Source organism: Symphodus melops (assembly GCF_947650265.1).
Source record: "Symphodus melops genome assembly, chromosome: 16".
Lineage (NCBI taxonomy): Eukaryota > Metazoa > Chordata > Actinopteri > Labriformes > Labridae > Symphodus > Symphodus melops.
In genome coordinates this window covers 20,541,084-20,568,462 of record NC_136706.1, presented here as the reverse complement: position 1 = coordinate 20,568,462, position 27,379 = coordinate 20,541,084, and the positions used below count along the sequence as shown (strand labels likewise).

At 41.8% G+C, this 27,379-nt stretch overlaps 1 protein-coding gene and 1 long non-coding RNA gene across 3 annotated transcripts in view; both read right to left on the bottom strand.

Moving 5' to 3' along the window:
- The window catches only part of sh3bp2 (SH3-domain binding protein 2), an 81,704-nt gene that overhangs the window by 37,864 nt on the left and 16,461 nt on the right, over window positions 1-27,379 (bottom strand). Inside the window, exon 2 of one of the 2 annotated variants that reach the window (XM_079364625.1) lies at window positions 25,839-25,988. The exons of the other annotated variant lie outside the window; for it this stretch is intronic. The gene's annotated coding sequence lies outside the window, so the exon portion shown is untranslated. The remainder of the gene's footprint in view (window positions 1-25,838; window positions 25,989-27,379) is intronic. 2 annotated transcript variants of the gene reach the window in all.
- LOC306837164 lies at window positions 1,759-3,335 on the bottom strand. Its single transcript, XR_013780880.1, has 3 exons — window positions 3,187-3,335; window positions 2,717-2,893; window positions 1,759-2,236 (listed from the first exon to the last, which is right to left on the bottom strand). It is a non-coding gene; the product is annotated as an uncharacterized lncRNA (long non-coding RNA).

Here is a 27,379-nt window from a genome sequence, read left to right as displayed (position 1 = left end):
GTTCCTCTATGGCCAATTAGCTCCTAGTAATAAAAGTGAGACGGACACACCAAGATGGCGGCGTCCGTAAATCCCGGTTACCGGTGTTGTAGTCCGCGGCTGCCTCAGCCTGAGAGAAAAAAGTTCGTGTAAAGTCATTCCCAGAGTTTCGGGTTCATGCTCCTGGTTCTGCAATCGTGCCTCCTTTCTGGCTGGAACTAAGGGAAGGGAGAGTCGCTGAGGCGGGACAGATCCTTGGTTTCTGGAGGTAACTTCGACCTGTCGGAGTCCTTTCTGTTTCTTTATTTTGATTCGCTGGCCGTCACGCCGAAGATCGTATGTGGGTTAAGAAGAGCGAGAGCTCACTCGGGTTTTTTTTTGTTGTTATTAGGGAAGGTGCAGTCAAAGATTGACTCACTCACAAGAGAGGCCCGCTCTTGTTTTTTTTGTTGAACTAACATTTTGAAGAAACTGTGAAAAGACACTGACTGAGTTATTTTTGCTGGACTTGAGACATTGTTCCTTTAATACATTTCTGTTTATTCGCCATCTCATGTCTTTGTGTGAAATTCTTGTGTTTGTGTGTATTGTTGATTTTGCTATATAGAGTTATGTCTAGTTCTACGAAATTAGAGGATAACTTTGTGGTGGTTAAAAAAAAATATTTATATAGAACAAACTTGTTTGTTGTCGGTTGAGATACCGGCTGGCACCCCAACAAAAAAGACCCCTTAAAACCGCTACAGAAAATGGCACCCCAGCAAAAAAGGAAAATCAAACACACAACAATTCTCTTGAAAAGAACCACTGCATCCCTGGTTAAATAAAAGATAGAGAAAGGAAATTCACAGGAACAAAGGAAAAAGGAAATAAAATGGCCGATTTGGAGGAGCTCTTTCAAAATGCAGCCCCCCCTAGTGGAAAAAAAACCCCCCCACAAAAAGTGGAGGAAACTCAGAACACAATGGAGGACTGGGAAAAGCCTCTTTGGGATCCTGCTGTCTCTGGAGGGCACAAAGACATCTTGCAGAACATTGAGCCCGCGTATAAATTGGTTCCCTCTTGTGGCAATCAGGAGGAGTCGCAGGTTCAAGCAGCACCTGAAATGGATAATTTAAACTATGAAACCCATATGTCTTTACTGGATATGGAAATTTGTGACAATGGCGAGCTTGCAGCTCCACTTTTGGCCCCAATGTCGTTACCTCTTGGAGAAGACAGAAGGATAACTCAAACATTAATAGGCCTGGATCAGTCAATGAAGAGACTGGAAAAGATGATGCAGGGCTTAATAAATACTCAAAATCAAACAGTGGATAAAAATTCCGAGTTAAGAAATTCAACAACTATCAAACCAGATCAAGAGTATGGAAAATTGAAGGAGTTGCTAGAGAAACACATGGAGTACCTGAGAGGGCAACTTACAGACACAATAAAATGGCGTCTGCACCAGCACCATACAGAAGTATTGAAAGATATACACGGAATTATGTCTCCTATGGTGGAAACTGTTAGCCAACTGCAAGAAGAAATGACTGCATGTACACTTCAGTTGCACAGTATAAACGAAGAGTTCACAGCAGTAAAGCAACAAACTCTTCCCTCGGTTCACCAAACTTTGTTTTCAACAGCTGTACAGACCGATGAGTTGGCTGACTCAATTGGGCTGCCTCCAGTTTTGAAGACGCGCCTTCGTCTTCAATCCACCCTGCAGCCGGGCAGTCAGACTGAATCCATGTCTTCTCCCAATGACTGCTTAGACCTAAGAGCGAGATTTATAAATCAAAGTCCTGTTAAGTTGCAGTTTCCCTGTTTTGGTCGCATGGAGGATAGCAGTGATCCTCTGACTTACTTAGAACAATGTCATGATTATCTGGCCCTTAACCCCCTTAACAATGAAGAACTTCTTGCCACGCTGCGTAATGTCTTATATGGCACTGCTAGGGATTGGTGGGATGTGACAAGGCTGGAAACACGGACTTGGAAAGATTTTGAGAGTAAATTTCTTGCAGCTTTCCTTTCAGAGGATTATGCAGATGAGTTGGAGGAACGAGTGAGGACACAAATACAGGCTGAAGGTGAAAGTGTACGGGATTTTGCATATAGATACCGCTCACTCTGTCGACGCTGGAGGCCGGATATCACAGAAGAAAAGACAATCCAGCTCCTTTTAAAAAACATCAAACCACAGCTGGCCAGTCAGTTGAGAAGCAGCAGAGTGACTACTGTAGATGACCTGGTTAGGCTGGGGCAGCAGCTAGAAAAAGATTGGGAGAAACACTTACTTCTAGAACAGCAGAAAAAGTACAACAAGAGTGATAATCAGCCTCATAAAATTGCAACTACACGCCCCCCACCCCCTCAATCATTTCCCCACCAAACATCAGACAAACCCCCTACAGTTTTCTGTTGGCGCTGTAAGGGCTCCCACCCACCCTACGCGTGTCCCCAGTATAAAGGCAAAGGTCCCAAACCTGCACAACACCATCAACTACAAAATCAAGATTCACCAGAGGGCTCTGAAAGAAGCAATCCTACACTGCATGTGTTGTCCCACATACCACCCAAAGCACCTTCTTTCCCTTTTGTACCTAGCAGGCCTGTACCACGGCAACTGTTTGTAACCCTGACAATAGGTACGCAGCAGGGGAGAGCCATGGTAGATTCTGGATCTTCATACACCCTTCTTAATGACAAATTGTGGCACACTGTCAATGGGGAAAGGGCTAACCTTTACCCTTGGTCAGGAGATCCGCTATATCTGGCCGATGGGGGGGGAAGATGGCCTTTGGGATGGCAGGACATTACTGTCACCTTACAAGGAAACACCTGCACATTGCCTGTGGTGGTTTTGTCCTCAGAAGCCCTGGCTTGCCCTGTGGTGTTAGGTCTGGACTTTATGTGTATGATTGGCCTGCAGATGGAGGTAAGAAGAAATCAGTACAGTCTTCAGTCTAACCCGGCAGTCAAATATTACTTTGAGCAAGGCAACGACCATCCTGATGAATGGGGATGGAGAGAAAAACTCTGTTTCTTCTCAGCAATCAACCCCCGAACCTCACATCAAACTTCCACAGATTTGGAGCTTATGCAAAAAGCAGTAGAGGGGAGCAAATTAGACACGACTGGAAAGAGGCAGCTCTTTGAGCAATTACAGTGGAACAATGATGTCTGCACTACCAAACTAGGATGTACTGAAGTGCTCACCCATAAAATCTTTGTCACTCAGGAGGTCCCCATCAAACAACGACCATATAGGGTCTCTCCCTCAAAACGGCAGGTCATTAAGGAGCTTGTGGAGGAAATGCTTGAGATGGACATCATCGAACCTTCCGCCTCAGCGTGGTCCTCTCCAGTAGTTCTCATCCCGAGAAAGGACAGAAAGCCTCGATTTTGTGTAAACTACATAAAACTCAATGCAGTAACTTACACAGATGCCTACCCCCTACCCACCATCCAAGAAATACTTGACTCCCTAGCTGGAGCAGTCATCTTCTCCAGCATTGACTTGAACAATGGCTATTGGCAATGTAAAATGGACTCGGACAGTATTGACAAAACAGCCTTTACCTGTCACCTTGGGCTTTTCCAGTTTAAGGTTATGCCCTTTGGCCTGAAAAACGCCCCCGCAACCTTTCAAAGGTTAATGGAGACAACCTTGGGAGAGCTCCGAGGCCACTGTTGTTTCGTTTACCTGGACGACATCATCATATACTCGGCATCATACACCCAGCACTCGACAGACATTCAAGCTGTCTTGGATAAACTAAGAGGAGCCAGTTTAACTGTTAACATGAAGAAAAGTAAATTCTTTCAAACAACTTTAAATTTTTTGGGCCACTTCGTCTCTGCAGCTGGTGTCCAGGTGGACCCCGAAAAGACGAAGGCGGTGGCAGATTTTCCAGTGCCTACCAACCTCAAGGCCGTACAAAGGTTTCTGGGAATGGCTGGCTGGTACCACCGATTTGTGCCTAACTTTTCCCAAACGGCAGATCCCCTAAATGCCCTGAAGAGAAAAGGAGTTAAGTTTCGGTGGACCCCTGAATGCCAGCAAGCTTTTGAGACACTCAAAACCCACCTACTGTCACCACCCATCTTAGGTCACCCAAATTTTGATCTGCCCTTTGTGGTGTACACGGATGCCAGTGATGTTGGACTGGGGGCGGTACTGGTCCAACAAACAGGGTTGGGATCGGAAGAGGTCTTGGTTTATGGCAGCCGAAGTCTAAACAAAGCAGAAAAAAATTATTCTGCAACGGAAAAAGAGTGTCTTGCTGTGGTGTGGTCTTTAGAAAAATGGCGCTACTATTTAGAAGGCAGACACTTCACCGTGGTTACCGACCATTCCTCTTTGGTCTGGGTTTTCAAAACACAGAAACCTTCGGCTCGACTTACCCGCTGGGTTCTCCGCCTACAGGAGTTCAACTTTTCAGTAGAGTACCGGCGGGGGAAGTACAATACAGTACCGGACGCTTTATCCAGAGCACCAAGTGACACTAGCAGCAGGGATCCAGCAACCTTTGCTACGCTATTGTCAGTTGAGGGGAAACCTCACCAAGAACTCCCCATCACCGACGAGGAGATATGGAAAGCTCAGCAGGAAGATGAGGAAATTCAAAAAATATATCAAAACATCATGGAGGATGGAGAGCCTCTTGTGATAAACTCCTCAAGGTTCACCATTTTAGAGGACAAGCTCTACAGAATTTTGCAACTTCCACACCGGACTACTTACCAAGTCTACATGCCAGAAAGCCTCCGAAAATCCCTTCTGCAGATGCTCCACCAGGACACTATATCTGGTCACCTCGGGAGATATAAAACCTACAAACGTCTGCAAGCAATGGTTTATTGGCCCGGTATGAGCTTGGATGTGAAGACATTCGTACAAAACTGCCAAATTTGTCAGAAATACAAACCTGAAAGCCGCAAAATGGCTGGAAAGCTTCAGCAGACCATTGTCCATAGACCCTGGGAGATGCTAGGTGTGGATTTCATGGGTCCTTTCCCTCGAAGCTCCAGCGGGAACATTTACCTCGTGGTCTTTGTTGATTATTACACCAGATGGGTTGAGCTATACCCTCTGAGAAAAGCCACAGCCGAGACCGTATCAAAGGTCTTGGTTAATGAAATACTCACCCGGTGGGGAGTACCCGACTACCTTCTTTCAGATCAAGGCCCCCAGTTTGTCTCTGGTGTGTTCAGGGAAACCTGTCGAACCTGGAACCTAAAACAGAAACTTACCTCTGCTTACCATCCACAAACCAACCTCACCGAGAGAATTAATCGCATATTGAAGACTATGATAGCCTCCTATGTTGCGGATAATCACAAAAGATGGGATAAATACCTGCCAGACTTCCGTTTTGCTCTGAACTCTGCTGTTCATGAATCCACTGGGGTCACTCCTGCAGAGTTGAATCTGGGCCGACCCCTCAGGGGCCCTCTGGATATTGTGTTACGGCCCTGGACTCCTGTTCCTGATATGCCCCCCTACAAGAAAGTTTCGGAACTGCAGGCCCTTACTGACTTTGTACAGGAGAACCTAAATAAAGGACGTGACAGACAAAAAAGGAACTATGATAAAAAGCGGAGAGATCAGACCTTACCAGACCAGGAAAGAGTTTGGTTACGATCAAATCCGTATTCTAAAGCCGAAAAATCATTCACGGCCAAGTTGGCACCAAAATGGCTTGGTCCTTACCGAGTCATATCCCAATTAGGGCCGGTGAATTATGACATTGTCTTGGAAGACACTGGGGAGGACAGGAAGGTGGTCCACGTTTCACGGCTGAAACCATGTTATCCGTCTGCAGAACAACTGATAAGACTGGAAAAACAGGAGGTCTTGGACATCTTCAATGAAGACAGCGACGAGGAGGAATTCTTAGGATTCCCCACTCCCTTGAAATAAAACGTTAAGAAGCACACAGGGATTACAGGACAGCATGTAAAAGAAAAAAGAAAAAAAAAGGAAAAAAAATTCTGCACGTTTGCAGTTTTAATAAGGGGAGGGGAGTGTGGCGATCCGCCAGGAGAAAATACCTTTTCCCATCGGCTCCACCCCTGTGACGCGTTCCTCTATGGCCAATTAGCTCCTAGTAATAAAAGTGAGACGGACACACCAAGATGGCGGCGTCCGTAAATCCCGGTTACCGGTGTTGTAGTCCGCGGCTGCCTCAGCCTGAGAGAAAAAAGTTCGTGTAAAGTCATTCCCAGAGTTTCGGGTTCATGCTCCTGGTTCTGCAATCGTGCCTCCTTTCTGGCTGGAACTAAGGGAAGGGAGAGTCGCTGAGGCGGGACAGATCCTTGGTTTCTGGAGGTAACTTCGACCTGTCGGAGTCCTTTCTGTTTCTTTATTTTGATTCGCTGGCCGTCACGCCGAAGATCGTATGTGGGTTAAGAAGAGCGAGAGCTCACTCGGGTTTTTTTTTGTTGTTATTAGGGAAGGTGCAGTCAAAGATTGACTCACTCACAAGAGAGCCCGCTCTTGTTTTTTTTGTTGAACTAACATTTTGAAGAAACTGTGAAAAGACACTGACTGAGTTATTTTTGCTGGACTTGAGACATTGTTCCTTTAATACATTTCTGTTTATTCGCCATCTCATGTCTTTGTGTGAAATTCTTGTGTTTGTGTGTATTGTTGATTTTGCTAATATAGAGTTATGTCTAGTTCTACGAAATTAGAGGATAACTTTGTGGTGGTTAAAAAAAAATATTTATATAGAACAAACTTGTTTGTTGTCGGTTGAGATACCGGCTGGCACCCCAACAAAAAAGACCCCTTAAAACCGCTACAATGTATGTCCAACTAGCTCCAAATGTCTTGTGTGTATAAAATCTTTGGAGCAACAGACACAGAGTCATGTGAAGTCATCAGTCCTCACCTTCGTCCAGTCAGTGACTTCTAGAGTTAAAAATAGACTTATGAGAAACTCGTTTTAGCAGCAGCAGACTGTGGTGCATTTAGTCACATAATGATGACATTAAAAAAATAATATAAAGCGAGCGATGCTATAAAAATAACAAGTAAAAACATTAAGTGACATCATTAAGAAAATATTATTTTGCTGTAGTATTTCAGGGAGGAAACTCTTCCCAGCGAGTCTGACGACACTGAACCGCCCACTCGTGTAAACTAATGTGAAAACATGGAGCTCGTTCCAGTTAAAGGAACCCATGTCATAACGTGCAGGCCAAAACATGGAGCATGTGGTGGAAGCAGACAGGCACGGCCTGTTCTTTCCCTTCACTGTTTCTCTTCTTTATTTAAACTCGTCTTGTCTCTCACCCTTTCACCTCGTGCTGTTGATTCTGTCCGATTCGAAGCAGAGAGGAAAAGTTGGCTGCTTTGTTTGCATTAGGTGTGCTTGCACAGTTTGTTCACATCTTCTGCTGCCAGGATTGAGATGCATGCTGGGAGGGAAAAATATCTAACTTTAGTACAGTTCACAGGACTGTGTGGAGGCGATGTGTTGTTCCGACAGTTAGTGGTCGTAAGGCCTCATTTAGTGTAAAAAGATATTTTCTTATTTGCTTTGCATTCTGAGTTTGACGTCAAGGTGCGAGTGAGAGCCGTTTTCACCGGATCTGTGTTTCTTCCGCTGCTCGTGCGCCCTCCCTGGTCGGTGCTCGTGTTTCCCCTGCACACAACGCACACGCACAGCAGCGCCGCGACGCTCAGCTCCACGCCTCAGAGTCTATTCATGACGGAGCCTGTTAGCTGCACGCTGTTCTTTTTATTCTCCACTGATCTGTGATCTCGGGAACCCTCGATGACTGCACTTAGATTTCAGAAACTGAACCAGAGAGGTCGGGCACAAGCCGTCAGCGGTGAGACAGAATGCTGCCTTACCCTACGGACAGAACTAACATGACACCTGTATTCTTACGGAGTGACAAAACTAAGCAACAAGCTGAACATAATAATAGCAACATTTCTTTCTACATAACACTGTCCCCTTCTACACAGTCTAACACAGGTAGGTTTATAGCATACGACTGTGTCTGTTATCCTACACCTTTATGCATCCTTCCCCTCTACTCTTTCATTTAATGTACCAACTTTCACTCTTATCCAGTTTGCATAGTGCTCGACCAGGATCCATACAATAACCTGAATGTCAACAGAGACCCAGAATGAGGTTACTGCAGGTCAGCAGCTCCAGTGAACCACGGAGCCGGGCTCCAGGCCAAAGATCCAGAGGAGAGTCCATGTAAGGTGACTTCCTCCCCCAGAAACGGGGCCTCTTGGCTGGGCCTGCGGACTGGGAGTGCCAGCCTCCTCAGCCTGGTGGTCTGTAATTAAAGACGGTCGGTCCAATGAAGGGCTGGAGTCTCGGAGAGCCACGTTACTGTGAGTTCACATGTCGAGAAACGTCCGCCAAACATGTTTCAAATTAGAGCTGAAACACACGTGTGTAAACGTGTAATCACTTCTTCACACATGTATGGAGAGACAGTTTTTAAACATAATATATGCTGTAACCTGACCACTGCCATGTGCACGGGCTGTTTACATGGACTATGATGAAGAACTGTGCATGTATAAAAAAAACAATCATGCAGTTGTTCCTGTTCAGACATGCAAACAATCTATCCATCCCATTCAGGCACTTAGTCTAAAACATGGCAGCTCGAGGCGGCTGCAAAATTTGCTTTACTTCGAGCCCTCGAGCCATTTGACATAGTCTGTGGCCTCAAAGAACTACAGGCTGTCCCGTCCTCACCTTCATGGCAAGCTAGCCAAAACAACATGACTACAGTAACAGATGGATTCTCAAAATATGACCGCAGAGTCAATTATAGACGAGGATTAAATTTTACAGCGGTTTGCTTGATAGCCAATAATATTCTTTATGTCATTTATTAATGCCATTACATAACAAGGATTAAACGTGCACTTTAAAAAAGTGAGCCTCGCATCATTCCCACCACATTCAGGACACTTATTTGTGTATCCCCTCACTGCAGCTTTAATATAAATCAGACCTTTTTGTGATGATGGTCAATAAAGATCATGATGACCTCTGCTGCTTCACATCACGTAACAACAAACACTTCATATAAGCAATGAACTAATGTTTCCATGAGATTGAGCTCAGAGGGCAACAACTGTCTTTTTCTCTTCCACTTCTTTCCTGCACATCAGATCTGACAGGTAAAGAAGGTGAGACAGCGCCTCTATCACCTCTGACAGCTGAGCAGTTTGAGGTCTCTCTGGAAGTCAGGAGGATTTTTTTCTTCTGCTGGAGTGGTGGAGAGTGTTAGGAGCAGCACTGAGCAAAGAGCCGTGCACACTTCTGAAGTCAGCAGAGCGTATCATGGGTACACAACACTTCCCCCCCCCCCTGCAGGACATCAACACAAGGAGGAGTACTACCAGAGCAAACAGGATCACGAATGATCCCCTCCATCCTAGTACTGTGTGGCCACCCTCCAGTCGGCGCTTTTGAAACATCAGCGTGAACACAGAAAAAAGAGCTTCTTCCTGCATGCTGCCAGTCTCTGTGATTTCTACCCTGCCAGGGCGAACTGAAGCACGATTTCCACATAACAAGCTGCGGTATAAGACACATTTTAACTGGCTCACTGCCCTTGGTGAAGGACTGAAACACTCAGGTCAGCTGACTACACGATCCACTGGCTCACTCAGGCCAGTTCAAACATAACCATACAATAAAAAAAAAACATTATTCTTACAAAACACCTGTGATACTGGAGTTTTGTAAATGATTCTTGTGAGACGATTTTGTTAATCAATGCTACAGCAATGTTTCATAAGTGCTCACAGTTGGAAGCGTCGATGGCCTTGTGGTTATGTTGCACGCCCGATGACCAGAGGTTAAACTGTAGTGCTCGGGCCCTTTGCTGCACGCCATCACCCACTCTCCTCCTCCCGGCATTATCTGTCTGTCTTTAGCTGTCCTATCCAATAAATGAAAAAAAAGCCCCCCAAAAATATGAAGAAGTGCTCATAGTTGAAGCTCCACTTAAAAGGTATGTGTCGCTGTGCTCTCTCCTGAAAGCATCCTCACGACTCGGACACAGGTTGTAGCCTGCTCATTAAATATACGGTGGACGATTTCTGGGCATAAATTAACATTTAAAGAAAACAAAACCAAATCAGTGTGTAAACAAAACCAAATCAGTGTGTAAAAAAAGGAGAAAAAGTTTTGATAAATTAAGACCATTATTTAGAACTGAAGTCTTTAAGCTGACTAAAACCATAAACATAGATACAGTATTTGTTTCACATATCACAACAGTGCTCGGACATTACTATCTCATCTTCACTGACTGATTCGCTTAAACTGAAGAAGAAGAAGAAATGATTAAAGCTGTTGATTCTAACATTGTTGAAATGGAAATGTGCTGACAGGTCAAAGCATCATCATGGTGGTTGGTGGTTCATGACGAAGTACAGTATGTAGGTGTGTTCTTTTCAGCCTTCCCATCACACCGCTGCATTTACAGCACGTTTCAACATTTCTACAACTCATAAACCATGGGACAGTACAGAGACCAGCCGGGGGCGAATGGGGTCATGGTTGAGTCAGTCTGAAGTGTATCAGTGGGTTTAAAGACATTTTCCAGAACAGATGGAGCTCCAGTAGACAGAGCTGAGGTCAGGACTGTTTTATTTAGTCTGTGAAAAAACAGAGAAACTAAGTACACAAAGTCTCTCTTTGAGAAATAGTTAGTGGAGGATTTAGTTGGTCTAATCTGGAGATGCTGTAGCCCTCTAACCATTCCCAGGTCAAGACAGATTTCTTTTTTCATTTCTAGCTTTTTGCCTTTATTTGATTGGACAGTGGTGGAAATCGGGGAATGACAGGCGGGGAAGGAGCCACAGGTGGGACTTTGGGTGCCCTCTTAGAGGACTATAGTCTACATCTATACGGAAGCAACCGAAGACTTAGGCTTATCTGTCTTAGCACCAGGACTGAATTTTTAAGCCTTATAATACCTCGTCCTCAATGTAAAACACCTTTCCACCTCTGAGCTGGAACTGGAGGTGTTAAGAAGAGACGTAACAAGGCGGCATCACTGGAGAGCTTTGAAGCCAGCGGGGCGGTACGGTGCTGTTTGCGTGTACACATCAAGCTCCTGCTGTTTGTTTACACAGATTACAGGGTCATGCAATATGAAATCACAGACTAGGACACCAATATAACGATGCAATATAAAACTGCAATATGGAAGGCAATGCAATCCTTTGTTCTGGCAACGTTGTTAACTCCAAATGTTAAAAAAAAGGTTTTTTTTTTTAGTTGTTCAAAACGTTAGCCTGCTTCAGTTCAAAAGTGTTCTTCTTAAAAATGTGATGCTTCAACATATGATGATGTATGCACCCAATGAAAGCAATCAGCTTTTTTTTGGGATGTGTTTTGGGGGGCTCCAGGGGACGAGGGGAAGCCCTGTATGACAGTATGACTTTCAAACATACACATCATTTGTATTTCATTTCACAATAATTCCGTGAATTTTCCAAGAAGGAGCAGCCCAGCCCGTCTGACTTCTCCTGTTTCCGGTGGTTTGCATCAGTGCGTCGTGGTCAGCTGTACATATTTTCACAATCCTGAAAGCTTTGTGGCTGCACCGGATGTTTACTGGACCGGTTTCGAAGAGTCTTAAAACATGGGGTTTATGTTAGGTCAGTTTCAGGTCGAGTAGCCAGGCTCCTTCATTTCCTGCATTATTTTTAGGACGATGCATATGCATACGAGGGTACAGAAACTCTGTGGTCGCATCACTAAATTCTTGAGGGCACATTGAGCCTGACTGGATGTCCTATATACTTCAGTCTATGCATGATACGCCGTCATTATGGCGTCTGGAAAAAGCCTTCTCTCAACCGAACCATACCAAGCTATGGAAACACATTTCTGTTCCTATATTGAGATTTTGATTTATGGTTCAGACTGAAAGGAAGGCTCTCATGTCTGCACAAGCTTCTGTGAGAGCTGTCAGTTATATAACAGCCTGACATCAATGTGATCACACAGAATATGGAATAGAGACGGTTATTTCCTCATCTTTGTAAAACACTTTCAAGTGCAGCTTCAGGAGAAATGTTGGAGAGAACGCGATTTGTCTTTCTTTGTATTTAAAGTTGTACATATTCCAGATAAGAGACGATACTGTTAGAAAACAAAAGTTGAACTGTCCCCTCCACAAGCAGCTTGGTGAGCCGATATCCCACGGCAGGGATAGAAATCTCCTGAAGCTTTTAAAAAGAAATTGTTGCATTACTGAAAATAAAAAAATATCCAACTGCTCTGACATCTTTATGGGGAAGTAGGGGTGTTGACGGTGCTGTACCCCCCCCCGCCCCTTACAGTAGGTACAAAGCCTTTAGCTTATAAAAAGTTCACGTCGATCAGTCGGTATCATCCTATGACGCCGCGTTCACCAGTGAAGTTTGTGAACAACACATCAGACTGCAGGCTCTGTTAACAGACTGATGCTGTCACATATATAAGCAGTGTCATCATCTGTATGAATGGATCCTCACTGCTCTGTTAAAAACGGTTGGTGTTAAGTTTTACATCTGTTGAAAAGAATCCAAACTCTGTATGAACAGTATTCTGAAGATAATCAATTTAAAAAAAACTCCTCTCAGTGCTCTGAACTATGATTGATTTCCAGAGCTCTTGCTGTACAGACAGATCAGTGTTTGAACATCAGACCTTATGAGCTGTGAGTTATTTTTAAAAGTGAATAAGAATAATCATAAGTAGAAGTTTCACCAATTAATAAATTATGTCTCACACTGTCTTTTTCTATTCAAACTTTGGAAAACAGACTGAAAAAGGAGAAATAAAAAAACAGGTTTTCTGGATATACAGAACAAATGCTATCCTATAAAATATTCCCTCCTTTATCCTGCAGCTTGGGCATAAAAAATGATTCCAGTGGCAAAATATGGAACAATCCCTCATAAAATTTTAGACATGCAGACTGTGTCTCCTGATAAAGGAATCAATCCACCGTACAACCGAGAACCAAGTCGCACCTATCTCTGCATGCACACACTCAGACACACGCAGAAAAAACATTCAAGTTTCGACGAAAATAAACTTGACATTTACAGCTTTCTGCATTTTGTTGGGTGCAGAATCGTGACAGAGGATGAGTCTACTGTCATGTGTCGCTGACCACACAGCTGCTCAAACACACGCACCACTTGCAGTCCTTTTGTTTTATTACCACAATGAACTCTGAAGCCCTGAGATGGTCATGTTTTTTAAAATCCCGCCACAAAGATGAGAAGGCACACAGCTTCGGTCTCATACTGTAGACTCATAAAGGGTGACAAACTGAAGAGTGGAGAGTGAGGCTTAAACTCTGCACACAGATATAATCACAGAGTCATTCTACTGAGGAGATACCTCAGACAGTGGAAACTGTGGCAGAGAACATTACAAGACTTGCAAGATGCACGACCAAAGACCCTTCAGCGGACACGTCGTAGAGATGAAATGAAAAGATGTCAACCAATTAGGCAGAAAATCCCAAGTTAAACAGTCCAAACAATGGAGGAATGAGATCTCACAGCTAACATCTGTTCTACATTACGAGGATTCATCTGGACTGACATGTTCAAACGCTCAGAACAACAACTGAGTCACATCAAGGAATAATCTTTTTATAGTTTGTCTACTGGAAGTTTCTCTTGATCTCATGAGCTCATCTATTCAGAGAGGTGACCAGATACAAGGAATTTTAAAAACAAGTGGAGCTGATCTTCAAGGAGGACAAGTTTTGGTTACTGTGACCTGACACATTATAGTGCAGGTGTACATATACAAAGGTTGATAAGATTCCACATCAAATACGCAGCGTGAGATTGACCTTAGGGAAGCAAGAGTCATTAAGCTGTTTATGCAGTAGGATCAAAGTTACAGCGTGCAAGCGAGTTCAGGGATGCTGCTGCACTATTTAAATGTGTCATTCTCCACAGTCCTTGACAAACACACGAGTGTATGTCATCATCCACTCTCCCCATTTAGCCTTCTGTTTTAGCTGCGATACCTCCCATCGGTCCCTCTGCTCTGTCACAGCCATCTTTGCTCAAACTCTCAGCCTCACTATCAACCCAGCATCCACCTGCAGGCTCCAGCTGGACGGGTGCAAGACACTTTCTCATCACTCCTTAAATTTCTGCGTGTAAAATAAGTCTGCAAGATGTGATGAGGTCACGGCCAAATGAGACAGTCTTTTAGGAATGCATTTTCCTGCAGTGATCAGTGTATTTTCTGTTTGACAGATCAGCCCATGTTTTGTGTATAATGGTTTTTACACCTTTCTGGTATATAAGGGGTATTTCTGCGACGCTGATGAAGGCCTCGTGTTGAAGTGCGTCCCTTGTTGTTATGCTGTTCTTACCTGGATGAAGGAAACCTAAAGGACATCTGTGTGCTGACTTTTCTGTCTCTTTCTAGTCTTGTTGCGGTCGTGCACCTTTAACTGTGTTTACTGTCGAGCCTGCTCCTTTTTGTCACCGCCAAATGCAAAAGACAATTCCCTGCTGCTGCAATCAACATTTGAAATGATGCTTGCAAATAAAAAAAAAGATGCCGGCAATATGAGTCCAATTATTTTGTGAACCTGGACATAAATGTTCAGCCAGAAATCCTGCAAGCTTTTATTTTTCAATCAGGCTAAAAAGTTTATACCAGGCAATTTCTTAATGTCGATGTTTCTACAGTACTCTGAAAGGACATCTTCTGATGCAGGCGCGAGTCTGTGTGAGTCAGCTTAACAACACAAAGAGTAAATGAAGATGCAGCTGACAGCAACAAGGTTAAAACGAGTGTGGGAGCTTGTAAAGACAGAAATAGAATCAGTGTGTTGGCGTGTGTCTGGGTGGGTGTTATTATTAGATGCATGATTAAACAGCAGTGTCATCCTCAACAGTCACGTCTGCGGAAAAACACTCATTCAAAATTTACCGGCCAAGAAAAAAATATAAAAATAGTCTGAAACAGCTAATGCGTTGGTGGATGACTGAAGTTTACTCTTTGGATTTTAGGACAAAATCACACACTAGTTTATTTATACATTGACAGTTCTTTAGGAACAAAACAGCTTAGTTAGCGTAGCTTAGGGTTCATTATTACACTGTGCACATAAACAAAGGTAAAGAACGGAGACATGAGGGGTAGAATTGATGAGCTTGGATTGCAAACACCTACTTCAGCTTTTTCAGACAAACGTGGGCTCACTTTTTGTGTATTTCTTTAAAGACATATGCTCTATGCTCTATGTATATATATGACTGTTTGGATCAAACACTTGCACAACCATCTGCAGTGGCTGCAACATGGCTCCATGAGCAAATGCACCTGTCCCACTAACATTGCTTGTTGATGCTGCTTGCAGGCTCAAATTGTAGTAAATATAAACTGCTGCTTAAAGATTCTTGATGTGGCCAAAACATCCTTGAGACTTTCATGCACCTAGATTTCTGAATCCATTTAAACAAGGTGGTTCTTAAACTAGAGAAATCCTTTCCATAATGTCGCCGGAATGTCTCTTAAATGGTAAATGGACTTGAGCTGGATTAGTGCGTTTCTCGTTTTCTAAACCTCAGATCACACATACTCAGTCACGCACTGATGGGGGAGGTTAATATGTATGTAAACCAATCCCACTAATACACATTAATACGCCACTGACGAAGCAGCAGGAGAAACTTTGGGTAAAGTGTCTTGCCGAAGGACACATCCGACAGGAGCTGAGGATCAAATTCTGAACTTCCAGTTGAGAGACCACTGACTCTACCAACTGAGCTAAAGCTGCCTAGTCTGGAAAACCATCTTTCCCTTTTTGCAGGTTATGAAGAAATTCATGAGACCATTTCTCTAGGTTTGTCCTCCGACAGGTCACATAGATAGGTCCCATTGTTAAAGGACTTGAATTTATTTTAAGGGAACTTGTATAGACGGGTATAGTGATGACGTATTTTTGGAGGCCAACCCGAAAGAAAAGGCACCGGTGGTTCTTGCGAAAATTCGCCTATATGGGATTTTTGCATTGGATTTTGGATGATTGGAGAAAATATCAAAACGTCAACATCGCTTGTGTTAAACACAGACCTTATTTCAGGCGTCTAACCACAAACCCATTCAAAATCCCCATTGACTTTTAGACTTAGAAACCCATGGCATTAAAATGCTAACTCACTTCCTGGTTTTAGGACTCATTACTGTGCCAGTCTATTATTGGCACATCTTTGACAGATAAATAAGTCCAGTGTGTCACGTGGGAATTTGAGACAACAATCAGTTACAGTACACAGCAGAACTTGAGCTGAAAGTAGAAGTGATAATGGAGTGCGAGACAAAGTTAATCAAAAAGCACAAAACTAGACGGTCACGGCAGGCTAGAGACTGGATTGACTGGAACGCTTTACAAAAAAAACCTTTTTGTCACAGGGAGAAAGTAACACACAGATTGTCCGTGAAATCCCACCCTTAATCACTACTCTCTAAGAGGTTCCTGTTGTGGATTATATACAGTATAATATTTACATGAATTTCAGAGAAAATGTTGGGATCTTTTTTGTCCTGATCGTCTACATTGATGTATTTTGTAAACAGGGCTCTAAATGACAGAAGGAAGAGTCATTTTTTTAAAAGCTCCATTTTGTCATAAAACATTTTTCGGAACTGACAAAGTGTTTTTCTCTCCTCTTCAAAACAAATTACTCTATAATGACATAAAAGCAGGCCCGGCTCTTTTTTTCCTCCTCTTCTTCTAGGAAGTGAGTGAAAGATGTAAACACTAGCGCTCGGCCCACTCACTTTGGTTAGTGAGGCCGGGCTCACAGCCGCTGTTGTGCTTTGTTTTAAACTCTCCACCTTTCCGTCTGTGTGTTGCAGAGGCCACATGCTAACGGCTGTAACAGGTTTAATGACAGCCTTGATATAGAGGGAAATGGCTGCTGTGAAGTTTAGGAGTCCTGCAGCAGTCCAACACCAAACTGTGACACCTGATGGGAAAAGAGTGAGGCTCTGTGCTCTAATAGTATTTAAGAAAAAGATAAAAAGACATTAGGGCGAGGGTATTTTAGTAATTTCAGTCCTGGAAAAGCAAAGTATGCAAGCTTTGTGAAAAACATTCTTATGATCAACATCATTTAAAGATGTAGTTTCAATGATCTTCATTGAGGAATGAGAGCATTGGTTTTATTTTTACACGAGACACGAGATCTTTTAAAAATCAAAGTACATACAGTACAGTTGCACAATTAATTCACAATTTTATTCTTATCTGGATATTGACCTTCGTGATAAACTTTCTCACTCATGTGTCCACTGCTGCAGTTGGATGGAGGTTTGGGTTTTATGCGTTCACACCTTTTAGTACAGTCAGGTAATGCTAATATTAGCTATCAGCTACCCCAGATTCAAAGTGCCAATAATAATTTCATCAATATTTATTTTGGATTAAGCATCGTATAAAACATGAAGAACAGAAGATACATTATTTTAGAGATAGGACCGTGGCTTGAGTCAGAAATCAAGGAGAGAATAGGAAGTGACATGCAGGAAAGGAGCTACAGGTCAGATTTTTTATCTCTATTAATGTCATTATTGCACTGCTGAACAGTGTTGTTGCCCATTGCATATTTTCCTCATATCGTGCAGGCCTATCACAAAGTCAAAAGTTACGCTTAAAAAAAACAACATATTTTTAAAGTCATTTTAAAGATTTCATGGTATGATAGTCTTAGAAACATTTCTTATCAAGCTAAGCTAAGAGAAGACATCACACATGTCAGGCACATATTTACAGGCGGTCATTGACCATGCACTCAAGAAGCAAACCTTAAAAAGCAGCAGGTCTCACAGTGAGACTCTGAAGCTCTCAATCACGCTGTCTCATCTGGGATGCTTTTGCCATCATAAGGCTCAGAATGACATTAACCACTGTTAAAATCCACATTTACAGCCTCGCAGTGGTTAGCTTTACAGCAGATGTCACATATAAACCCTGTTTATTAGAAATTAATGAATAAGTGGGGTCAGGGGCTGGAAGGAAATCTCCTGTAAATATTAAAGAGTATTTCTGGGGTCGCTTAAGAATGGAAAGCAAAGATGTTGGAGGAATAAATGTTTACAGGGAGTGTGGGTATGAGGCAAGAGGCTATACATAGGTTTTAAATGAGCAAAAGCACATTAGAGTTGGAAATCTCAAGTGTGTTTTTTTTTCTCTCATTGGGGTTTAGGAGTCAAGTCATTGATGGCTGTGTTTCAACAAAGTACATTATAGTAAAATGTTTTTTCATGAGTGGAAAACTGACGAACATGATGCTTTACGTCTTCTGGAAAATATAAAATAAACTCCCTTTACCACAGTGTCTGCCTCAGTGAATCTGCCAGTCATTCATCCATCAACCATGACTGCCTACTCAGTGGAGGGAAGTCCATCCCAACTTACTGTAAGTTAGGTACAGGCACTGTTCACCTTAAATTACCTACCAATTATTAGAGGTGGTGGAAATATCGATACAGCACAGTAATGCAATATTTTACGTGGACATATTATATTGTCTCATGGCCTCCAAGAGTTGATTTTTTTATAATATTAATAACAAATGTGCTTTTTAAAATGTTTAATTGCTGAAGGGGTTTCACAGTTCATTTTGAACAAGTTGCATTGTTAGAAATGACAGCAGTTGTCCAGTCATCCGTACTGTACATGATAGTGTCCAGTTAAGTTTGACTGAAATACTAAGAGTTCCGGTTGTGAGGTCTGTGCAGCCTTGTACAGGGTTTGACTTCGTTCAGAGTCAGCCTGTGGGCTTGACTCCCATTGTGTAGAGATAAAAATACTGAAGTGAATAGACGGAGAATGTTTTCTTATTTGACATAACAGTTCATTTGATGTAATTTAAGTTTGTGGACATAATGTGCAGTTAATAAAAGTTAAATCGCAAAATATCGTATTGCAATTCTCAACATATCGAAAGATGTTTAAAATCGTAACGATATTGTATAGTGACTCAAGTATCGTAATCATATTGTATCGTAGGGCCTCTGGTGAGTCCCTCCCCTACCAGTTATTGTATCTCTGGCAATTGAATTAACAGACGTTAGGATATATATCTTGACATAAATTGCCAAAGAACACATTTTTTCCAAGTCCGACCTTAGGAAGCTCAATATGGTGTCAAAGACAAATAAACACTTGGCCTGGTCACAGCTACAGGAAACAAAAGTAAGTGTGTCATCTTTAAGTCTTCATCCAGCAGGTTTATTTTGAATGAAACCTCAGTGTACAACCTCTTCTACAGAAACATCATTACAGTTCTATTATCTTTCTTCCTGATTTCCCATAACACACTGAATTGGTCAAAGCCTAAAAGGGATTTTCCAGCAGTACCACAGTTTGTATAGTAGGTCAGAAGAATAAAGGATAGAAACCTGTGGCTAACGTAGTGTTTGCCACAATGACACTGTATCATACACCACAGTGAGGCTGACATGAGGCTGCATTGTTGTTGTAAGGGGCTTAACTATAGTTAACTGCTCAAAACAAACTGCAGACTCAATGAAACCTTGGTCAATGGTTTGAGATCCAGGTCGCAGAGATGCACCAGTTTAACTCCTAAACTGTGCCCGTGGGGAGCAACACAAAGCAGCACATTTGTCTAAAGACAATATGTCGTACGAGTGCATAAGAAATTAAAGAAGTCGCTTTACAGATCTTTATTTCCAGACAAGACAATAGCTGAATAAAGATTACTGGAGATATGATTGCATTAGGTTTTGTGGAAGGAGAAGGCTTCCGAGGGCTGATGGCGTTTGTCGAGATGGAGTACAAGCCACCATCATGGCTGACAACAGCTTAGATAAAGCAGAATTTGGTTGCACAAAGTGTCTCTTACTAGAGACTTGTGGACTGTTCTCTCTACGGTCCTACAGTACTGATGAAAGACACACCGCAGAACATATAGTGGACCACCAGGGGGTCTGTGTGTGAAAATCTGCAATTCATGTTAAACTGGTACTCATGCATTAAGTTAAGTGTAAATACCCATCCCTGACTTCAAGTTTTTTTTTTTGCAAACAAACATTTGTGGATAAGTTGATTATGCTGCAGGATTTCCAAAATATGACTAAATACAGGTTCATATTTTGTCAGATGTTTGAGCTGCTTAAGGTTGTAATTGTTAAGCTGAGTTTTTGAGACTTCACAGGCAGCTGCCCTTTCTTGTCAGAATTCACCAATAGCATCTCAACCACCAACAGCCACAATGTAAAAATGTGTGTCCCCAACCTATTCAAATATTTCTGTATTCTTGTGTCTTCTTCTCACATGTCCTTATCCCTTCTCCCCAGTGAATAACCGTCTGGTCCCACTGGAGAGTCTGACCACAACATGAACACAGCCGTCCATCTTCACAGACAAAAATACCCCATACAGCCCTTGTGCCGCCACACCCTCACACAAACATAGTACAGACTACACAGGCAGCTGTGGTGAACAAGACCGAAGTATGCAGAGCTACAGTATAGATGCAGATCTAATAAGAGATCAAAACAAACTTGCTTGAACTAGCATCTTCCTGAAAACGATTATCCAAATATTGACTGAGAAAAAAGACATTCAAAACAAAAGACGGAGAGAACCCAGTTATATAACCAAAAAGAAAAGTGCCAAAAACCTATTAAGCTACATATTTGTTTTTTATTAACACCAAGCATTGTTTCCCCTCTGTGAAAAGAACAATGTAGGAGCCTGAATTTATGACTCTTTGAACCATGCTGCTTGTTAAATATTATTGGTGAGCAGAAGACAGCAGCCAACAACCAGTGCGTCATGACGTACAGGCTGAATATCAGGACGCTTTCTTCAGGATAACTAGTCAATGTGCTTTCTGGCACCACAGCAGTCTTTACTGAACAGTAAATGTCCAGTTTGACCAAACCCACGTTTTCCATCCAAAAACCCACACACAATTCAGACACCCACACAACAACCAACACACCTCCCTTATGTGACTGACTGAATCAAGACCTTTGTATTCAGTCACTGATGTTAATTGTTCAGGCTGCACCAAGAATGTGTTATTTACAGGCACAGCTAAAGAATCAAACATGAAACATGACAAAAAAGTGAATATACCACCTTTTACGACAGGCTCGAGGAGATTTCATGGTAGAATACCAGAGTCACTGGAGAGAAAATTGAATAACTTGAGGACAAGAGGAAATACTTGTTTTTGGATCAAATAAAATCTTGCAATCCGTTTGTAAATATCTTATTGGAAAAAGAAAGACATGCATGTACAAGTAACTAAATAAAGACTGAAATTAGTTTATACAACCCAAATGTAGTTAACCAGAAAGTTTTTCAATTATTGAAAACACAGTGTTAAAGACTTTAAGTTAGTGGCTAATGCTAAAACTCGCGCAGCAGAATAGCTAATGTGAACTTCACATGAGGACTGAAGTGCCCACGTGTTTGTGATGCTAATGTTTGGTCAACACGGATGTTATCAGCACCAGTACTCTGCTGTCTGTCAGTTAAAGAACGATGAAAGAGCCAGTGAAAACCGATCACTGCTTAAAGACAACATTAGAGCTTATGTTCTAAAAACCACTTCCTCCCAGTGACCATTGGGAAAAGCAGAAACTCTGCTCTAATGTGGGTGTGGGTAAGGTAGTCATTCAATGTTTCAAGTGCCAAGATTGGGTAAATCAAAAATAATTAGTCGACCAGCAGCCTGGGATCAATTCCTCTTGGTTGGTGGTCCATTTGAACACATCAGATCGTCTACACAGAGTTTTGTAAATATGAGTTTGTTTTTACCTCATCCTGGCGAAGGCTCCTTTTGGGACTCCTTAATTGTTCCCAGTGTGACTCAGTGACTTGTTGACTTTTTGTTGAGAACATGGGTTGGGACCAACAGTGCTTTACCATCACAGGACAAGCTTGTAACGAAGTTAGTCCCTAACTGTTCTTCCCAAAGCACTCGCCACATCTGAATCATTGGTCAATCAGGACTTGGCTAAACTTCACAGCGTTAGGCTTTGGCAGGGCTAACATCGTGAGACATTTTGTTCAAGAACTGTAAAAACAACATTTGGATTTACATGGTTGTACTTAGTTGTGTGTTGCACTATTGTAAGCTCAAAAGGCGGCTTGTTCAACTAGAGCCATTAGTAATCAATCAGCCAAGGTTGGTAGGACAGGAGGTGATAAATGACACAAGTGCAGACGACCAAGGTGGAATGATGCAGTATACCTGCTTTCCAGTGGTCGGTGGGCAAGCTTTGAAACCGAAGCTTTGATAGATCCAGGTAAAATTCAGAAGGCAAAATAGAAAACTAAAATTATCGGTACCTTTCACTGATTACAGGTTGGTGAAAAATTAGCAAAGTGAAATCAAGAAACTCTTTTGTTTTAACAAAATAAGTTTTTAAAATCTTCTTAGGCTTCATTAAAACGCCTCTTTATCTAAATGCCCTGTCCTAAAGCTTTGACCCTGTCTGCATAAACCTCTTGAAGTAATTCACAACCAGAGAGCATTCATAAGTTAAAAGTAAACACAAACCAGACCTTTATTACATTTTAAAGTCTGAAGTAATATCAGTACTCTGGTACTTAAGTGTAATCTAGTAAAACGTGTTTGTTTTGACGTAGATTCTGTCTTAATATCCGTCTAAGGGTATAATTAATATAATAAGCTGCTGGTTCTCGTCCTGGTTTGATATCATCCTCTCAGCCTGCAGCAAATTAAACCACAAATTGTCCAAAGGCAAGAATGACTTAAATGTCTAAAAAAGAATAATGGCTGTGGTGCTCGCTATGAGCCAGGAAAACTCTAAAAAGCAGTAATATGCATTAAAAATAATGGCCATGCAGCTTTCTAATGAGTGACATAAGTCTATGAGCCAGTGGCCCAAGAACCACATGATTGTCCTGATCCTTGCTAATGACGGAGGCTACATTTAAAAACTAGGAGAATTAAAAACTGGGAGCCTGTGGATTATTTGCCAGTAATGTATTGGTGTTGTGAGTAATAATATCTGTTATAAAGGAGAAGGTTTGCACATTCATGAAGGAGGTGCATAGGTCATAAAACTATTACACTGTGATGTCTAACTTAAAGAATCTCCTATCTCATTAAGGGAACTCATTCTCGGATACCCTGTTGGTTGGTGGGGATGGTAATTAGGGTATGGGGTGGGAATGGCAGCCTTTTGTAATGTCTGCATTGCTGATAGCAACTATAATAAGACAAGTGACAGTATAAAACTATTAGATAAGACAAAACGAACACACCTGATAAAAGTTCAGAGGAACCAAAACAATGTGATTTTTTGGGGGATAAATTGGTGAAGAAATGAAGTCTAATGTTGAGCTCTGTACATTTGTATTGGAGTTTAAAGTGGTAATGCAACACATCCATTTAAAAATGGATACCTCTATATGACCTACAGAACAAACCAAATCATCTGCTAGAAAATTGAAAATGTGGATATAGTTACCTTTTCCATCCCAGTCAACCCAGCCGGGTCAACAAATCCTTAAGAAACCTGTTGATACTGTAGAGCAGTAATCAACTAGCTAACAGTTGGTTAAGGTCAAACAGAAGTTGATAGAGTGAGCTAAGAACTAAGAACCCCAAAAGCTAACGCCCTTTCTAAAATCTACTCTTCTCTTGCTGGTACATTATTTGGTCATAACTTGAAAACTCATTTGCTGATGGAAATTAGTTTAAGAGCAACGTCTGAACACAGAGAAAACAATTGTTGAAAACTTGCAGATACATTTAGACTATTTGAAAACATCATCATTTCAGGTTTTCTAATTTACATAATCTTCTGAGATTGTCAGCCTTACAGTATACTGAAAGGCTTGTGAGTGATAAATAATTTTATTCATCCAAGCGATGATTTCAAAATCCCAAACACTGTCGTATTGTGTAATACCCACATTTATAAGGACATTGAAAACACAGAAAGTTGAGTAGAACCCAAATCCAGCTCCACCCTACTGTATAACTTCAGCATAACCAGAAACCTATGACTTACATCCTTAGACTGTTAGATCAACAACAGACGGAATATCTTGTCTGAGACGCAGGCAGAAAAACATCTCCGAGCAGAGCTGTTCTGGGCCGATGGTGTTGACTTGAACATAATACTAATGTGGCAGACATCAAATGGAGCTTTACGTGCTGCCAGACTCTTTTACTACCATCCCCTTGAGCCCCCCACCACCCTTTCACACACACACACACACACACACACACACACTAACACACCCACACTTTCTCCTCGGGCATAATTAGAAAAGGAATGTCTGAGGGAGATTTTAAAGGAACCACCCCGAGCTCACACAGACAGGAAGTGCGACGTATAGTTCAAACCTGTAATTGTGACGCTGCTCTGTGTCTCTGTGCATTAAAGTGAAGCAGACCCTGCTGTCCAAACACAAACAATATTCACCAATTTAAAGCTTCTACTATGAACACCTCTTAAAAGCTAATGTCAAATCAAATCTGCATACTGTTTCGGTTGAAACTGAAGAGTACTGCTGACATGGCGCTTCAATTAACAATTAGAAAAGAATCTGCTTGAAAACGAAATATACTGAAAATTGATCTAATTAAAGTTAAAACATTTGAACGTGCTAAGAGCATACTAAGGGCCAGTTCCACAAAGAGATGGCGCTGCTTTTGCGGGTGCTAAATCTGTGCAAATGAGAGACAAAGACAGTGTACAGTCGGATCCACAAACTTATCATGATCTGAGTCCATGTGGAAGTCACATACTGTACACACCCCATATTAGAAAAAGCTATTTGGACAGCAGAAATATATTTTGACAGGGATTTATGATTGAATGGCAAACATCAGGTTCAAGTTTCTGAATTGAATGTACAGCCTGGTAAAACAATGCTTTTTGTCTAAATAGTTCATATTTATCGACACACTCTGTACAGTTTACAGCAGTACTATTTAATGAGGCATAAGAGTTGTGTAAAATTAGGGGTGTGCCTGACAGCAAGCATGCATGTTGTAGCTGTTTGTCAGAAGTCTTAAGGCCCGCCATTTTTATGTGTGAAAGTTAAATTGAGTCAAAGCTGGACTTTAAAACTCCCCTTCAGTAACAGATAGGTGACAATGTCCATGTTTTAAACACTCTCCCTGTGAGAAGATAGCTTTGTGCTTTTGGCTCAATGAATCAAATCACTGTCGATTAAACTAAATGCTGAATAATGAAATTAATCCAAACCCACCCTTTACCTTGTTAAATATCTTTAACATAGCAGAAAATATATTATCAGAAAGTCTGCTGAGCCCACAACACCTTCCCATTTTTCCATCATCACTATGGCACCATGCCTCCTCATGGGGAGACCCAGGCGGTGTGAAGGTGTGAGGAACATGATGGAACATGATGCTTGTGTAGGTCATTCCAGATGTGTTTGTTCACCACCTTATCTATTCTCTGATGGGCCCACTGCCCAACAGAACTGTAGTGTTGCTTAATATGTAAATGATGTAATCTGAAACTTTTTTTTTTTTTTTTTTTTTTTTACAGCAGAAATCATTTTAAAAAGTCTGTCAAACAAATAAAACCCACAACTTTAACTGTGAGTACAGTTCGGATCAAATCACCTAAAATGTACAGGGGACATCTCCTGACTAACTTTGACACTGCACTGTTGTGAGTAGCTGCTTATCACGACTTACTCTGGTATTGACTTTTCAACCACTTTCTTTAATGGCTCAATTTTGTGTTTGACATCATAAGACTTTCTCTACTACTGCATGTGAAACTCCTGCTTAAAATACACCAGAGGGATTTATTGTACTGTACAACTCTTACCATGAGGCAGTGGTAACACAGCAGAATATTCCTCTCAGTAGAGTGTCATCTTTTCACGCAGCGTGCACACAGCTGTACTTCTTCTCCATATACCAAGTGTACAGTTGGGATTGGCAGGAAATTCAGTGGCCTGGTTTCAGTGCCAGACTCCTGCAGAAATAAGAACATCTGTAATTAGTAACAGACAAGCTGCTGTAATTTCAGAGGGAATCTAAAACAGGGGGAAAACTGCAGCCAAGATTGAGGTGATTATAGTACGCACTCGCAGTAGCTGAAAAATGAAACCTGGGCTGAAAAAGTTTTACTCAACAGAAACAAAAACAAGAAACTGGAAATAAAAGTAGCAGGAACCTGAGGAGACTGAGGCTGGATTCCTGAGGAAGAATGCATGCAGTGCTGTTGGCTCTGTTTACGTGGTAGTAATTTGCCGCGCTTTAATCTTTAAATGCGGTTTGGTTTCTCCAGGTGAGAATTATGACATAAGTTGTGACGGCTCCAAACATAGCACTCAGATGGCAAATAAGATGTAAGAAAATGTGGGTTGGAGAGGACTGAGGTTGTTTAAAGGGTAATAAAAAAAGAAAGGCTAGACTGATGGAGTGTCTTCTTCAAATGAAACAGGTTGTAGAAGATTGAAATCAGATTTCTTTTGAGTCTGCGATTTACAATAAAAAACAAACAGGACGAGATGTCACCAAAATATGTCCAGCTCAGGCTCTGTTTGTGCGACCTGTGTTTATAAGCTCTGGTTTGGTTGCAGATTGGTACCATGAATCTAAACATGTGACAATAGGACTCAAGCCGACGTTGGTTCAAATCAACAAAAATAAACTTGAGTCATAAAAAGAATTGCTGAAATGGGAGTGGTTGTTGTGTGCTAGTTTTTTGAGGGATGTCCTATCATTCTTGAGTTTGTGGAGTGGTGAAGGCTGATTGTCATGTTTAGAAACAAGACTGGGGCAAAGATGAAAGGATGCATGGAAACACAAGGGGGAACACAATGATAAAGCAGGAAAAATATGCCCCAAAGAAGAAAGCGAAAATGTGAGAGGTGGCTGGGAAACATTACGTTCTGCAGGAGGATGGAGAAACAGGCTTGGTGGTATAGCACTGAAATATAAGAGGACTTAAAGCTACGAACTGAGAACATGGGAAATGGGTCACTGAAAGGAAATATTCAGTAAAGTTCACCACGAGTAAGATGGAAGGGGTTAATAATATTCAAATACAATGCGATCATCATGCGACCATCGTGTGACTTCCCTACTACCACTGTTCAATTATGTTCATGTTATGTTCATTCATTATGTTTTCTGTTGCTCATTGTAAGGGACGTGTGAACAAGCAGAACACAGCAGTGCGAGTTTGAAAAAGCATTTACATACACATATAACTGAGTCAATACTGATAACTTAACAGCCAACCATCAAACTATTTATCTGGTTTGCTTGTGTAGGTAACAAATATTAAAATTGACTCACTACTGGTTTTTTTTTAATGATGGTTTTGGCAAACTCGAACCTTTGTAGGTACAAGCGTTC